The sequence below is a fragment of the Pelodiscus sinensis genome, chromosome 1 (genome assembly GCF_052426305.1).
Source record: "Pelodiscus sinensis isolate ZL-2025 chromosome 1, ASM5242630v1, whole genome shotgun sequence".
Taxonomy (NCBI): Eukaryota; Metazoa; Chordata; order Testudines; family Trionychidae; genus Pelodiscus; species Pelodiscus sinensis.
The window spans coordinates 204840716-204856469 of record NC_143052.1 but is presented as its reverse complement, the minus strand read 5'-3'; the positions used below and the strand labels follow the sequence as shown (position 1 = coordinate 204856469).

The 15754-nt window shown below is 35.8% G+C and overlaps 1 protein-coding gene across 12 annotated transcripts in view; it reads right to left on the bottom strand.

Annotated features, from left to right (window-relative positions):
- DMD (dystrophin) overlaps nt 1-15754 on the bottom strand; it is a 2135104-nt gene that overhangs the window by 1126191 nt on the left and 993159 nt on the right. The window lies entirely within an intron of this gene.

Below are 15754 nucleotides of genomic sequence, written 5' to 3'. Positions count from 1 at the left end.
AAGTGCAGGCTATCCATTCAGCAGGACAAAAAAAGTAAAGTATTTAGTTTATGCACAAAGTATTTGAGTTTATGCCTCCTCCCTAGTCTGTTTGAATCAACAATTCCTAAAGTTTCCCCATGATTTCTTTCAGAAGAGTTTTCCATTTCTCTCTGTCATTTAGTAAATGTACCCTGGTAATTAAACACAATTCATAGATTCTAATACTCTTGTGATTCTAGTACTCGCACTTGCATTTTCATTTCTCTGAACTACTAAAGTGGATGTCTTTCATATATTCATTATGTGCATGCATAGTCAAAAACTAAATCACATCAAGCTTTCTATTACACTTAGTTGTGTAACATTATCTTCTTCATATTAAAGGAAAAAAGGCCCATTTCCTCCCAATGTATGATGTTAGTTCAATTGTGTTAATAAAACACTATAGTAAAAATCTCTCTTTAAAATTAGAAAACTAGCTACTTGAAATGTGTTGATCAAACTTTTGTTAACCCATTCATATGCCTAAATAAATCCCAGCACCTCTCTTCATAAGGCCACACGTGTAATTCTGCACATCTGAATGAATATGATCTATAAATCTGCCAGTGAAATACATGCCTACTCCAACTGTAGTGAAAAAATGAGGGGATAAGTATCTTATTGATAGCAGAAATAAGCTGGCTTATGCCACATGGAGCCAACTGACATCCAGTGATGATGATTTAGAACACTCTTTAGAACACTCTAAAGTAATCAAATATTTGCGGTGTTCACAAAATCTAAAAATAAGTGAGAGGGACTGAGGGTTTAAGATAGAGAAGGGTGTGCCTACTTAGGCTTGCTTATTTATTCATTCTGATTTCATTGGTCACCTTCCTGGAAAGTTCTAAGATAAAAGGCATTCATGGGTTTTGTGTACTGATTGTCACAGGTGTCCGAATTTCTTCTGAAAATATAAAATCTATAGAAATCCATCTGAGTTCTGAAGAGAAATGCAGCAACATCAGGCATTTGTTACAATCTTCAATAGCTTTTTTCCAAAACCAAAGTGTTCAAATGTCCTGGTCCTTCCATTGGCTTAGTTTTGGATCAAGTGCCTAGTATTTGACACCCATTTAACAGTCCTGGGGAGACTAAACTTTTATTCAACCCCAAGGATAGCAAGCGTAACTGCAAATCTTACCAAGATGTAATCACCCTTTAATTTTGAGGACCATGCATAGTGGGTTTCTGAGATGTCCACAGATGTGCTTTATGTTATGTATTTGGAATGAAACCCCATAAAATCATGTCACACACCAAAAGGTAACTGCCTTCTGTCACTGCTGCTGCCTTCGATAGGATATTGAGGTAAGGGACTTTGAAGATAAAGTCCAAAGTCATCAGTCTCTCACAATTACCCTCTTAAATGACTTTGAAATGTATGCATGCACACACGTGCATGCGGATATGTGCAGATATATGCATGGAAATATTATCCATGTGATAATTTGTCAAGCAATGTGATGAACTGCATTTATCATGCACGTTCAAGTTTACCTCACTCTGCTTACTAATTACCTTCTCAGGACTTATTCTAACATCTGAATCCACTATTCAGTATGTGTAAAAGACTACAATGACCTGTAGCAGTAACAGGTAACCCTGCAGAGGTAAAAATCAGACATTTTTATTGCATAACTGGGAATGAGAGTTTCCATATTCTGCTGTGGGACAGAGTACTTGCTTCCAGTCCTTTACATCTCAATACATTAAGATAGTGACATTTTAATTTATAGCAAAATTATCTTTATGGTCTGTGATTGTACAGCGATTAGCACAAATGGCTCCTGACCATAAGTAGGTTTCTCAGTACAATACATTATATTTTAGATCAACTTTACAGATATTTTGAATGTACTAATAGCTATATTTTTCTCCACTGACTTACAAGATAGTACAGGAATAGTGGTTAAGAGTGGAATCTTGCAACATGTCCAACATGCAACATGAACCAGTTAGTACAATACATCATTGGGCCTAAAGGGTATATGGATTTATAGGCTCAGCGATACAATAAATATTCCCAATTTTATTTTAAACATCCAGATTATGCAGATTTTACAGGGGCTCAAACACTTTGGTATAATACTGCAGAATAAAAACTAAGGAGATAGATGGACTAGAAAGAGACACCAGACTACATAGTTGTGTAGTGTGAAATAAAGGTTTTGTTCGCTCTTCTTTGTGATAACCTGCAGAACCCACTTATAGTTTTCCCACTCAAAAGTGGCCATTAACCACATTTTCAGTGTGTATGTAAAAAACAAACAAAAAAAAAAAAAACCTCTCAATTCTTCTCAATTCCTGAAATCAAAAGTGATGCTAAACACTGATGTATGGTCACCGCACAGATACCTTGCAAATGTATTTATATAACTAGACAAAATGTTACCAAAAAGTCAACAATCTAAAACACTAGGGCTGTGTCTAGACTGGCTAGCAGTGCTTTTGCGGAAAAACTTGCCATCGGTCTACACTGGCCGCTTGAATTTCTGCAAGAACACTGACTTCCTACTGTCTGAAATCAGTGCTTCTTGTGGAAATACTATGCTGCTCCCGTTCGGGCAAAAGCCCTTTTGCGCAAAGCTTTTGCACAAAAGGGCCAGTGTAGACAGCTCAGATTTGTTTTGCGCAAAAAAGCCCCGATCGCGAAAATGGCAATCGGGGCTTTTTTGCGCAAAAGCGCGTCTAGATTGGCACGGATGCTTTTCCACAAAAAGTGCTTTTGCGGAAAAGTGTCCATGCCAATCTAGGCGCTCTTTTCCGCAAATGCTTTTAACGGAAAACTTTTCCGTTAAAAGCATTTGCGGAAAATCATGCCAGTCTAGATGTAGCCTAGTGCTATAAACAGTAAAGTCTCCTCAGTCAGACTATTTAGGTAATATCTGAAGTCAATGACAAAACTGTGGTTCTCAGAGAGAATAGTTCTATCCTAAATCATTTCATGGCCTATGTAGTTTATTCTTCTCTCAAAGTGCATATAACATGTAATATCTATTTGTGTTAGTGAACATTATGCTTCCAGTGCATCTGAAGAAGTGGGTTTTGTCCACAAAAACTCATGATACTATTTTTTTTTCAGAGGGGTAGCTGTGTGAGTCTGTAACTGAAAAAATAAATAAATAAAAAAACAACAAATAGTCCTGTAGCACTTTAGAGAAAAATGTAGATGGTATCATGAACTTTTGTGGGTACAACCCACTTTTTTATATATTTTTCGTCTCTAAGGTGACACAAAACTACTTCTGTTTTCAAAGTTACAGACTCACATGGCTACCCCTCTGAGACTTTTTATTATGCACCCATTTGTTCAAGATCCTGTGTTTAACTGAGCTTAAAGTTTCCTATTTCTGGATAATCACAATACACATTAACAGGTGGTGGCAGTTATAGGAGCTCTGGTGTAAACAAGGAACTTGTGCCTTCCATTGTTAATATCACTGCTCTGTCTAAGCAGTGTTAAATATTGAGATGGCTTTAAAAAAATCCTTCAAGAAGAGACCCATTAAATCTCTGATCTCAAGTCTAGCTACATTACTTTAAATGCTATTCTAAACAAGTGTAACTACCTTCTTTCATTTGGTTCTATAGCCAATTTAAAGAAAAAGGATAGGGAATCTATTATTTTTGATAAAGCACTGAAAAAAATAGAATTGAATTTTGCACCCCTATTGTGAGTTTTCTAGAAGTGATAGAAGACACAGGAAGTCTTTTTTACCTCCAGCTGCACAATGCAGTCACAGACAGAACTTCAGAGGGTAGCTATGTTAGTCTGCAACTAAAAAACACTTTAAAAACAATGGTCCTGTATCACCTTAGAGACTAACCAAATATATATAGAGATAGTATCATGAGCTTTCATGGGCACAACCCACTTCTTCAGATGACAAATATGGAGCAAGAGGTCCAGCAGTTCAAATATAAAGATGCATTAATTGCATAGCTGCAGTCAAAGTATCTTAATTCGAGTTTTGGTGCTGTCCACAATGCAGGAAGTTGAAGGGAGAACACTCTTCCTTCAACTTCCCTTACTCCTCATGGAAGCAGGACTACTGGCATCGACTGGAGTTCCCCCCTTAGCATGTCTTCCAATTAGCATGTCTTCACTAAACTCGCTAATTCAAACCCTGGAAGATCGACTGCAGCAGCTTCAATCTTCTCTGTAGTGTAGACATACCCTAAGGAGCTACAGTACCATTGTCGTTTTTAAGTATTTTTCCTGACAGAATTTGGCTGCTTGCTTTAAACAGTGGGGGGAGCCTATGGTAAATGGGAATTTTGAACCAGAAAAGGGTAGAGTGACCATTCTGTTCCCTTTTATAAGTTGGGAATTGCGATGCCAGGAAGAGCAGTCATATATTGCCTGGTCATGAGTACACAACTAGATCACATAATAAATTATACAGGAAAGACTTAAGAAGGAGCAATAGAAAGAATAATAGAGCAACCTCAGTGGTTTGAATAGCTAAAAGAAAAGTTTGGCCAGCAGATTACAGTAGTAACAAATAGCCACCTAAACCACACTTCCATTTAAATGAAAAATTAAAACAGTAATAATGTGTATATAATTGGTTAATGCCAATGTTTTTCATTGGCAACAAGAAAAATCAATATTTAATAAGGATCCAAAAATTTACAAGAAACTGAAAATAAAAGCTTTGCAAAACTCTTCTTAAGTTTCTTAATAAATATATCTCTCCTTTGCAGCCAGACTAGACAGGGAAATAGAACAGTCAATTTTAAAACACTCAAGCTGAAACATGCAAGAACTATTCAGCTATTTATTAAATGTGCTGAGAAACTGGTAGCACAGATGTTTCATTTCCCCTTCTATATACAAACATATGTATTATCATTGATTTTTTAAAAAACATCTTTTCATTTGTATTCAATTTACTTTGTCTTCAATTGTTACATCCATCTTTATGCTGATACCTACAAATCCGTTCGAATCTTTTCAGAATCAACTTGCTTTGGTTAATGATTAATTACATTCACTTCTTTCCACCTTATGTGACCACTGAACATGTGGCCTGCAGCCCAGAGTGTAGTTTGGGTTTATATAGGGCTCAACATGCAGGCCGTGGGTGGGATCCTTTGAAAAAGGTCTCCACTGGGAACACGCTCCACAATGGAGTGGTGTCTCCCAGGCTGGGTGAGCATCGAAAGACACAAGTGGATGGGCTGGCTGGAGCAGACAGGTACAGAGTGTCAGCATTTCTAGCCCCCAGGGAGGAGGTATTTGGAGCACCGGGGAAATTTGGGAAGTGCTTTGTACTCATGACCGTCAATGTGAAAGAAGCTATTTGCAAATATTTGCATATATATTTGCATGTATATGCAACCACACTTAAGTTGCAGCCTTCGGCATGTGCTGTGAGTATCATTGTGTCCCCCTGGGGCTTCCAAAGTTGAGTAGCACTGTCCTAGAGTCTTCTTCCCTACTCCTGAAATGACAGGAAGAGTCTCAAAATCACTGCTATTGAAGCCATTCATTTCCCGTAAATCCCCACAATCTTGTCAAACCACCACAAACTTTTATTTTTGGTTGATCTAGAATGCAGTTGAGAGCACGAGAAGACTCTTTACTGCTGTGCTCTTTTAACAGTTAATTCTTCTGTTAGACCTAATGGACGATGGAGACTAAAGCATCAGAACACAAAACAGAGAAATTGTCAGCAGTGTTGACTTCTGGGACAATTCATGGCCCCATCCCAATGACAGGGGAAAGGAATTGAGAGGAGAGTCCTAACTTCTCCCTGAAGAATATCTGACAAAACAATGGGGAAAATAACCCTTTAACTGCAGATGAAGGTAGAGAGTTGGGGAGGGGAAATGCAAAAGAGTTATGGTAACATGAATAGTTTGGATTTATGCTGGTGGTCAGCAAAGAGTGTCAGGAAAGTTCTAGACATTCACAGGGCAGCAGGGCTCAAAGTTTTGGATAAGTTAAGATACTTATCTAAAACAAACCTCCAAACATTTCAAGATTGACTAACCAGTGCCTAATATCAAGATATCATGAGACAAAAAAATGCATTATTGCCATTAATATTAGGAAAATCTAGACCTGGAGGATGTACAGAATTTGTTTACACTAAGTAGAGGTTTTCTTAGCTGCTTATTATGGCAGTTGAAAGTGCTATGGTCAGCCCCTCTTTGGGCAGACAATTTCTACATATTCAGCATGGTCATGGTGCATTCCCTGTAACTGTAAATATATTATAAAATACATCAAAAGGGTACTGACGATATGGAATTTGTCATCATGAGGTTGGATGACCTCTGTCAATCATGACCAGGTAGCTCTCAGTGCATGAAAAAGACACCTCTGTCAAGTGCAGATATATTTTAAATCCCTATTACAGGGATTAAAATTTTAGAAAATGTCTTTAATCTTCAGCACTCTTTTAAAATCCACTTTGTATTCAGATTTTAGCCATTGAATCAAATTGCACTTAAACTAGTGTAAATCTGCAGTAACTCCAAGGAAATAACTAAACTGATGCAACATCAATGAGAAAAGAATCAGGACCTTTTTTAAGATGTGGTGTTGCTCTTTGATACCATTAAAATATCACTCTAACATTACATAACAATAAATAACATGCAATTAATGCCATTAAATAGTAGTGTAGCTGTTTTATTTGCAGTCATTAATCTGATCCTCCTCATGCATGGCTATGACACTTGTGGAGAGCTCAATCACATAGAAAAGACATATGCACACAACCTCAAAAGAAAAATGTGCACTTTGTATAAACTACACTAATGTTTTAATGTAAGGAGGCTTTTTCAATGTTGAATCTAGTCCTTTTAATCACCATGGGCTCAGTCTCTGAGGGTATGTCTACACTACCCCGCTAGTTCAAACTAGGGTGGTAATGTAGGCATACCGCACTTGCAAATGAAGCCCGGGATTTGAATTTCCCGGGCTTCATTTGCATAAGCCGGTCGTCGCCATTTTTAAATGCCGGCTTGTTCGAACCCCGTGCCGCGTGTAGCCGCGCGGCACGGGGTTCGAACAAGCCGGCATTTAAAAATGGCGACGGCCGGCTTATGCACATGAAGCCCGGGAAATTCAAATCCCGGGCTTCATTTGCAAGTGCAGTATGCCTATATTACCACCCTAGTTCGAACTAGGGTGGTAGTGTAGACATACCCTGAAAGATTAATGCACTACAATCAATGAGACTACTGATGTGCTGAATGTTAAATATTTAAGTCCTTACAAGATAAAGACCTATATCAGTAACCTGTTTGGTTGGAGTATAATGTTCAGATTTTTTTTCAGAAAAATAAAAACATTTGCTTGCAAAAACACATTTTATATGGCTTTACAATTATAAAAGTTTAAATGATATAACCACTTAGAATGAAAGTACAGAGACAACATAATGTCACCATATTACTTAAATCCCACTCAAACTCTGAAAAATGGAAATGAATTCCATCTTAGGAAAACAAAACTCCTATGAGTAAGCACTGATATTACTTACGTTTCTTAATTAAACCTATTTTTGTATCTGATGTTATGGGCTCACTAATGGTTTTCATTCTGATTCTCTGTATGCATGAGATGAATTATGCTAGTCACAGTGAAACTATACTTTTTCAATTTTTATCCTATGAAAGAAACATTTGGAATACTATTAACAGGAAAGAGCATTATTAAAAATGCAGAATTGGATTTTTTTTTAAACTGTGCTTGAGCCACCATTAAAGCAACATCCTAGCAGGCACCAAAAAGTGTGAGCTTCCCTCCTTGTGACATGCCTGTGACCTTCATAACCCAATTGAAATGCAAAGCTTCCCTTCACAGGTGTGGGTCTATAGTACATCCTTTCAGGTTCAAGTTCTGTGCCACCTCTCAGCAGATTCTGATTGTCATGCCATGATTAGCGCCATGTGTGGATTTGAAAGGTACCTGTTGGCTGCTTGCCATGAAACTATGAATTAGGATGAACTCATTTATTCCATTAAAAAAAACGAAATCACATTTTTCTTCCCTATAATTGCATCCATGTTCTTCATCATTGTTCAAAATAGAAGGATGCCAAGAAAAGTTATGATTCATTTTCAGCCAACTGAATGATGAATTATTACATGCCGTGGTTTTCATAGTTAGTAAGGACTAAATGGATATATGTTGTTTTTAAATAAAAATATTAATCTAGTGTTCGCACAAGTAACAGTCAAACAAAACTAGCTACAGTCAGAAATAGTACAAAAAAGATGTTATGGACTCATCCACACACAGTTCTGCTAATAAATCTTAATCCTGACTTTCAACATTCCTACTATTCCATTTCTGATCATCTGTGAATAATCTATCATGCTGAATTGGTATTGGGCTGGGGAGTGCTTCAGAAGTAAAAAGAAAATGCATTTATTTAGTGAATGACTTAGCCCTCAACATTGTCATATTACACTGTACCAGATGAACATCCAGTTGTGCATTATGAGCATTAATGATGGAGTTCAACATGTTCTAAGTTGCAATATCTGTGCCTTGTTTCAAAACTATAATGCAGATATACTAACTTCATCTGCAAAATTTGACATATGTTAGATCAGTAGTTGACAGGAGAAAAAGGTAAGTATAATGAAAAAAAGAGGTACATAAAACCACTTCATGATTTTTTTTTTTAATTGTCAGCACTTTTATATGTGGAAGGCTAGCATTGCTTTTAAATAACAATATTAAAAGTAAAGAGGAGTTATAAAAATATAGGATTGGATCACTCATGTCATGTACATGCATTGCATATTCTTGAGGGGGTTTTTCCCCCAGCATAGTAATCCTACGGCTGTGAACGAGTTGAAAAAGATGAACAGTGATAATTATATGATTATACAGAAGATCCAGGTACTTCACAAATGGTCAGCCTTTTGAAGCCAACTCACAATTACATGTTAAACCTAGATGAGAAAATGCTGTAAATGTAAATTTATTTTATTATTAAATTAATTTTATCATATTACAAGTTGCACATGTAACAACTACCATGAAATCCATTTTAGATCCCATTTAATCCATTTACTTCACACACAAATAAAAGACATTGCAGTCTAAATGGGACAAGTAGCTAGGAGTAGATTCCATTTAATCCCATCTTCTATCTTAATGATACCTAAATCCAAGAAGTCATAGTTAAACTATTTCATAAATGTTGATAAATATTATTTGATTCTACAGAGATGTACTGTAGACACCAATTTATAAACACAAATACTAATTTTAAATTTCAGTGATAAACTAAAATCATAAAAGAATGTCAAATGTGTGGTGTGGGTTGGGGTTCAACAAATGCCATGTTTCATCGTATTCTGTTTTAACTGGACAACTATTTCATGGCACCTTTTAGGTCTCTTTGGGTTATATGACGTGGGTATAATATTGTACTGGTTCACTTGAAAAACTATACCATATCTAATAGAAAAAAATATGTTTTAAAATACTGTGTTCACTTTGCCCACAGAATTGAGAGAATGCAGTAGCTTACTTTTTTTTTTTTTTTTTTTTTGGTATGGCTTTGACATAACTAACATTTCATATATACCTTTCCTAAATAAAAGGAAGTGCTTAAGTAAGGTGCTAAGCTGATAATTCTATATACTTTTGCCCTCTGGAATCCAGTAATTTTAGAATTCAAAATGCATGTGGGGACAAATTTCATAGTGGTACAGTGTTATTCAATGGAATTCAACTGAATTCTGCAGTGCAGGAAATCCCCTTCAGAACAGAAACAATTGAGGACTATGATTTTTCAAAAAAGAGGTATAGTTCAGACAGTGCCAGAATCAATTTCTCACACTTTCCCAAAGGCAATCTACTCTGCAAATAGACACCATAAATGACCCATGACAACTGACTAGAGTTTGAGGGGCTTAGGTTAAAGGATTGTTAAAGTGTTGGGTTGTCATTTGATTTTGGGCTGTAGCCTGAGTTCTGAAATCCTCCCATATCACAGGGTCCTCCAACACTTCAAGAGGCTGAGTTATGCCATTTTATTAAGTGATCTTTCTATAAAGTCTACAAACAAGACACAAATGTAGGAAGGCATGCCTACCTAGAACAGCACTTGTGCTTGGTCCTGTTTTTGCAATTAGTATGGTTGCAATTAAATGTAAAGTAAACAAAGACAGAAACTGCATTCTCTCTTTGCTGTTCTTTTCTCCAGCTTTATATGTCTGTTCCTCTTGTTTTGTCTTTTTAAAACAAAATCAAACTTAAAGAGCAGCAAAACTAGCTCCAATTCATATCAACTATGTTCTTTTGTTCCCTCCCCCCGAGAAACAAGAATATATAATACTTTCTAAAAACCGTCCAACAAAACTTAGTCTTTTAAAAACTCTCACATTAAAAAATACACAAAATGTAATAAAAAAATCTTACTTGATTAACTTTACATTTCAAAGAGTTTCATTTTTCTTTCAAGTGTTTTACTGTAAAACTAAAAAAAGCTACACTCTCTACACACCAATCCCCAAATCTTATTCAACACCATTTAATGTGAAACAGTAGTTAATAGTATGTTTGCAGCACAATTAAAAACTAGTTGACTTGGTCTTGTGAGTCTCAGATTAAAGGACTGGAGCCCAAGCCCAAACATCCACACAAGGGATAGTTAATAGGTGGATCAGTGGCTAAATCCAGACTGTCAAATACTTTTGAACAGAACCTGATTTTGAAAATGTATTTATTATCATTATTGTTGGGAAGAGAAGGATTTTTTTCCCTCTGGAATCTGAACTTCAACTATATGTTGATGAAGAAATTTGGAACTTGCCAAAATATAATTGATTACACTGGGACTACATCAGGCCTAAGGGGCATTTAGCCATGTAGTTATTCTCTAAGTTATGTTAATAACTTTGACTTATTAATTCTAAATTAATACAGCTGTATCCATACTGAATTAGTAATGGGATATAGCTGGTCCAGCTGACCACGTGTGCGTGCATGTAAGTAGTGTTTTCCCTCACAGGGCCAATTGATTAAAAGGAAAAAATGAACAATTTCCAGTGGTAAAAGACCTGGGAGTTTAGTGACAGGCCTTGGGCTTATGGCATAGGGTGAGACCTTCTGGCCTTCTCTGGCTAAGGTCAGACCTCATGACCCTTTCAAGATGAAGTCCTCACCTGCTGCTCCTTCTGCCTTTCTCATGCCAGGGGAAGATGCTAGGACTCATAGGCTATGTCTACACTGTAGAACTATTTGGGGATACCAGAAGTATCCTGAAATAGCTATTCTGTGTCTTTTGAGCACGCCCGTTATTTTGAAATATAATGGGCCCACTATTCTGACATCCCTGTAAACCTCATTCCACAAGGGTTAAGGGATGTTTCAGAATGGTGCTTTATTTTGAGCTAAGGGTGCAGCGTAGACCCACCCACAGGCAGCACCATATCTGGGTATAAGCTGAGAGGATCCCACCTACCCAAATTATAGGTTTTACTGTAATAGCCCTGAAACCTCCATACAGGAACCATTTAAATGCCTTCTATAGTGATGGGCAGATAGTACTCCTCTCATGTATATATATTTAATACTGTAAAAGCTCCAATTTGCCATTTAAAATCCATCCAGATGTCTGTCGTAGATCAATAGCAAATGTGCTAAATGCTCAGTGAAACTTTGATTTTATGGGATAAAACAATGAACACTACTTCTAGGAAAGTTAACAATTTCAGAAGATTTCTTTATAGGTGATATTTGTTTTCTTGAAACTGTGTGTGATCTTAATCATGTAATGTGAGCACTTTCCCTGATCTAGATTCGGAGGTTGGTCACGCTTTCTCTCACACAACATTCCCTTTATTTTGGGATACAGAATAATATTAGGCATTAATCCGAAGTGCTTTACTGAATCTAAGTCAGAATCTTGTCTCATTGGGAAAAGCTTAACCCATTTGTTCCAATGCATTTAAATTTTTCACCGATTTAAAACAAATTTAAGCCCCCTACACTTCTATGGTAGCAAGATATGTATCGTGCTCATAGGCCTGTATAAACAAATTGTGTTATGAGTGCTCAGTGCTGAATATGGTTGACCTAAGACCATCTTGACAGGTTGAGAGTACTGACATTGACTTTAATGTTGTAGATAGTAAATGGTCAGCATGAAATTGATTTTTGCAAGATCAAAATGTTTATTCTGCACCCTTACCTTAAACAGACTAAATATTACTTGAAGTTAGTTTTCTTGCTCTTCCTTCTTTTTACCTTATAAATGTAGTAGTTGAAAATAAAATGTCTGGCTCTTATGATTTTTTCTTTTATTATAAGATGAAATTTGATTTTTCTGTCATATAGATAAAATCCTGACCTTTTTGAAGTTAATGGTAAAATTTCAACAGGACCAGGATTTCATCTTACATTACTAATGAAACCACTATGGTTTAAGCTGGCTTATTTTCTTGTTTGTATAACAACATTATAGAGCATGTCAGTCATGCATATGCTCATTTATGAGAGCTGTTAACTGGTGAAGAAAGTTACCTCAAATATTGCTTGTGCCCACAAAAGTAAGTTGGCTATTTTTTTTTTCTTGGTGAAAATAAAACATCCCCCTCCATATATAACTTACAATAAAATTGAATATTGTATACTAGGGAACAAACCTGACTTGTATGAAGGGTTTCACAAACTAGCCTGCAATAACAGACCATTTCTATTTCTATTAACAACTATTTAACGTAAGTATTTCACAGCCTATATCTAACTTCCCATGATAATTGATATATATAGTACTCTGAAACTAAGTGAAATAAAACAAAGCATATAACTCTAATGATGGTATCAATCATCTTTCCAGAGATGAAAATAAAGTTATCAGTTCATTCTCCGCTTCTCACATTTCCAGCTGAATATATAGCCATCAAAGTGCAAACACAAAGATGATTCTTCCAGACTATTCACAAAACAATCCCCCCATGCAAAACACAGAATGTTATGAGATCTCCAAAATGTGCAAGATTTATACACTTAAAGGTGTAAGCTCAGGTGAATTCATTATGTCAATTCAATTTCAAATCAAGGCATTTCTTTTTGGAAAAACTGTATTCAATGTACACTATACCAGGCACATTTTCGCTTTCTCTCTCTCACTCACTCAAAAAATAAAAATAAAAAATTGAGGACTGAAATCCAGTCATAAGTGTTTTATGAAGTATTCAAGATATAAAATGCTTCACTACAATACAGCATTCCAATATAACAAAATATTGCAACGTGACCGTTAGATTTTTAATTAATTATATAATTTCAAAAGAGACTAAGCATGTTTTAAATGTTTAATATTGGTAAGAAAAAAAGTTTTTTATGTAATGCAAAGCTATCATGGACCAATAAAAGTCATCAATGATGGAGTTGCTTAGTCTTTTTAATAATTGCATTACTGGAAGAATAAACTTCTTTAATACCAATTTAAAATTCTCCAATATTTTTTCCCATTCATAAGTAGCTTTCCTTTCTTGATAGAAGTGAGAAATGCTCACTTTTGCCAATTGAAATTAGTCAGGTCACCTCTAGAATATATTAAAAAAATTCCTTCACAAATTACCACAATCATGACTAAAATTCTCTATCAAGATTGGATTTAGGAGACACACATTATCGAAGTGGATTAGTGAGTTGCCTCTTCTTTCAGAGGTGGATGGATAGGAAATCCTAATCACCACATCAGCTTTGTTTCAGACATATTTATCATACTTATTTTGTGCACACAGTAATAACTTCAGACTTAGTCATATTAGTTAAAAGGATATCAAATAAGAAACATAATAATCTAAGTAAATATTTACCAGTAATGTAAAGAAAGAAAATTAAATATTTTCATATAGAAGTATAAAATTGTCATAAATTGTGCAAGAAAGTACTATTTTAAGAGGAAATCTACAGATTTGTAAAGACAGTCAACAGGTATTATATCAGTACAAGAAAAAGTATTAAACAGCAGAAAGAATACTGAGAACTTGAAAAAGCAGAGTAATTCAATTTGTTATATAAACATGCAGCTAGAACTTCTAGTTAGTGTTTTTAAGGCTCATTAGAAGAAAATTGCTACCATGCCACATTAGACCAAAGAGCTGTATACAAAATGTGCTAACTAGAAATTTAACTTTTGGACTACACTGACTGTGATTGGTACCTTTTCTAAATGGGAATTAACGTATATTTTGTAAATACAATACAAGTTATTTTGTTATTTCCAGTTTTGTGCATGTATTTCTCAAATGTCTAACGAACAGAATTCTTGCATCCATATAAATATGAATATTTACAAACATCCACCTAGAATAGGAGATATCAACAGAGGTGGTTTCAGGTCTTGTGCATATCCAAATGATCCTCTTCCTCTCATGGTTGCCATATTCTCTCAAAACATTATTCTGTTTAATGTACTAACATTTCTTTCTCTTTAAATGGTCAATTGGGAGGAAAGAGAATATTCAGTGGATTTATTTGAAACTCCCTTTTTGTTAACAAGGGATGATATTATTCCTCCTTTCTATTACACCTTGAACTACAGTTAGGTTTGGCAGGATTCAATTTTTTATATATATTTTTAATGTAATTTCAACAAATATAAATTTTAATTTTTAATTTTTATATAGTTACATTTTCAGTTATACAAAATTATGGGTTTTAAGCATTGACACAGGTATAAAATATTTATCTGGTAAAAACATAGATGTGATTACCACATGTCAAAATGTTCAAAGTAAATATCCTTAAATTAATCTCTTATAAGTTTTCAAAAACAGTATTTTTCTGTCTTGGTTAATCTATACATTTTGATTATAAATGGAAAGTTTTCATTGTTTTGTGTGTACAGGCAGTCCCCGGGTTACATGGATCCGACTTACAAATGGGGTGAGGCAACCCCGCACTAGCTACTTCCCCCCAGCAGACCAGGGAGATGCGGAGCGGGTTTCTCAGCAGACACCTCAGCTTGAGAATAAAGGACTGAGGGAAGTGAGGTGTGGGAGAATAAAACTGAGCTCTGGAGAAATGTTTGGCTAGAGTTTCCCCTACAATATGTACCAGTTCCGACTTACATACAAATTCAACTTAAGAACAAACCTACAGTCCCTATCTTGTACGTAACCTGGGGACTGCCTGTATTCAGTAAAATCAACATTTACTGCCAATCCTTTTAATCTTTCTAAACCTAAATCCTTCTAAACATACTGATGTCCAAAATAGTGAGAAGATTCTCAAAGATAGATATTTGCACATCTTCCAGAAAAAAAAAAATGAGGTCAAGTAAACCTGGGGAGCAAAATTCTTCTGATTTGATACTAATATATCCAATTATGTATAGCACATTGACAAAAAATATCTGTGAAGTTTCTTGTTATCAGTACTTTGAACTGATGAAGTTCCAGCAATTTTGATAACAATGTTTATGCATAATTTAAATAGCCTATGATACTATATATGTTTTCACTGGGATCACACTGAAGTTCAATGATTGTCTCTGAAGCCAAAGGCAGATTACAGTTTTGAAGGGCTCTGAGATAAGACAAGTGCGTCCCCTCCCCTCTCCACATGGGTGCACAGGTGGTGGGGAGGCAGGGGGAGTGAGATCAGAGTGCAGGGGCTTGCCCCATGCTTCTTGTTAGTAGGGTGCTCTTACCAGGGTATCAGGTCAGGATACAAGCGTGTCCATGATTCTGGGATCCCCAATTGGCCAGACCCCTGAGCATGAGATCCATT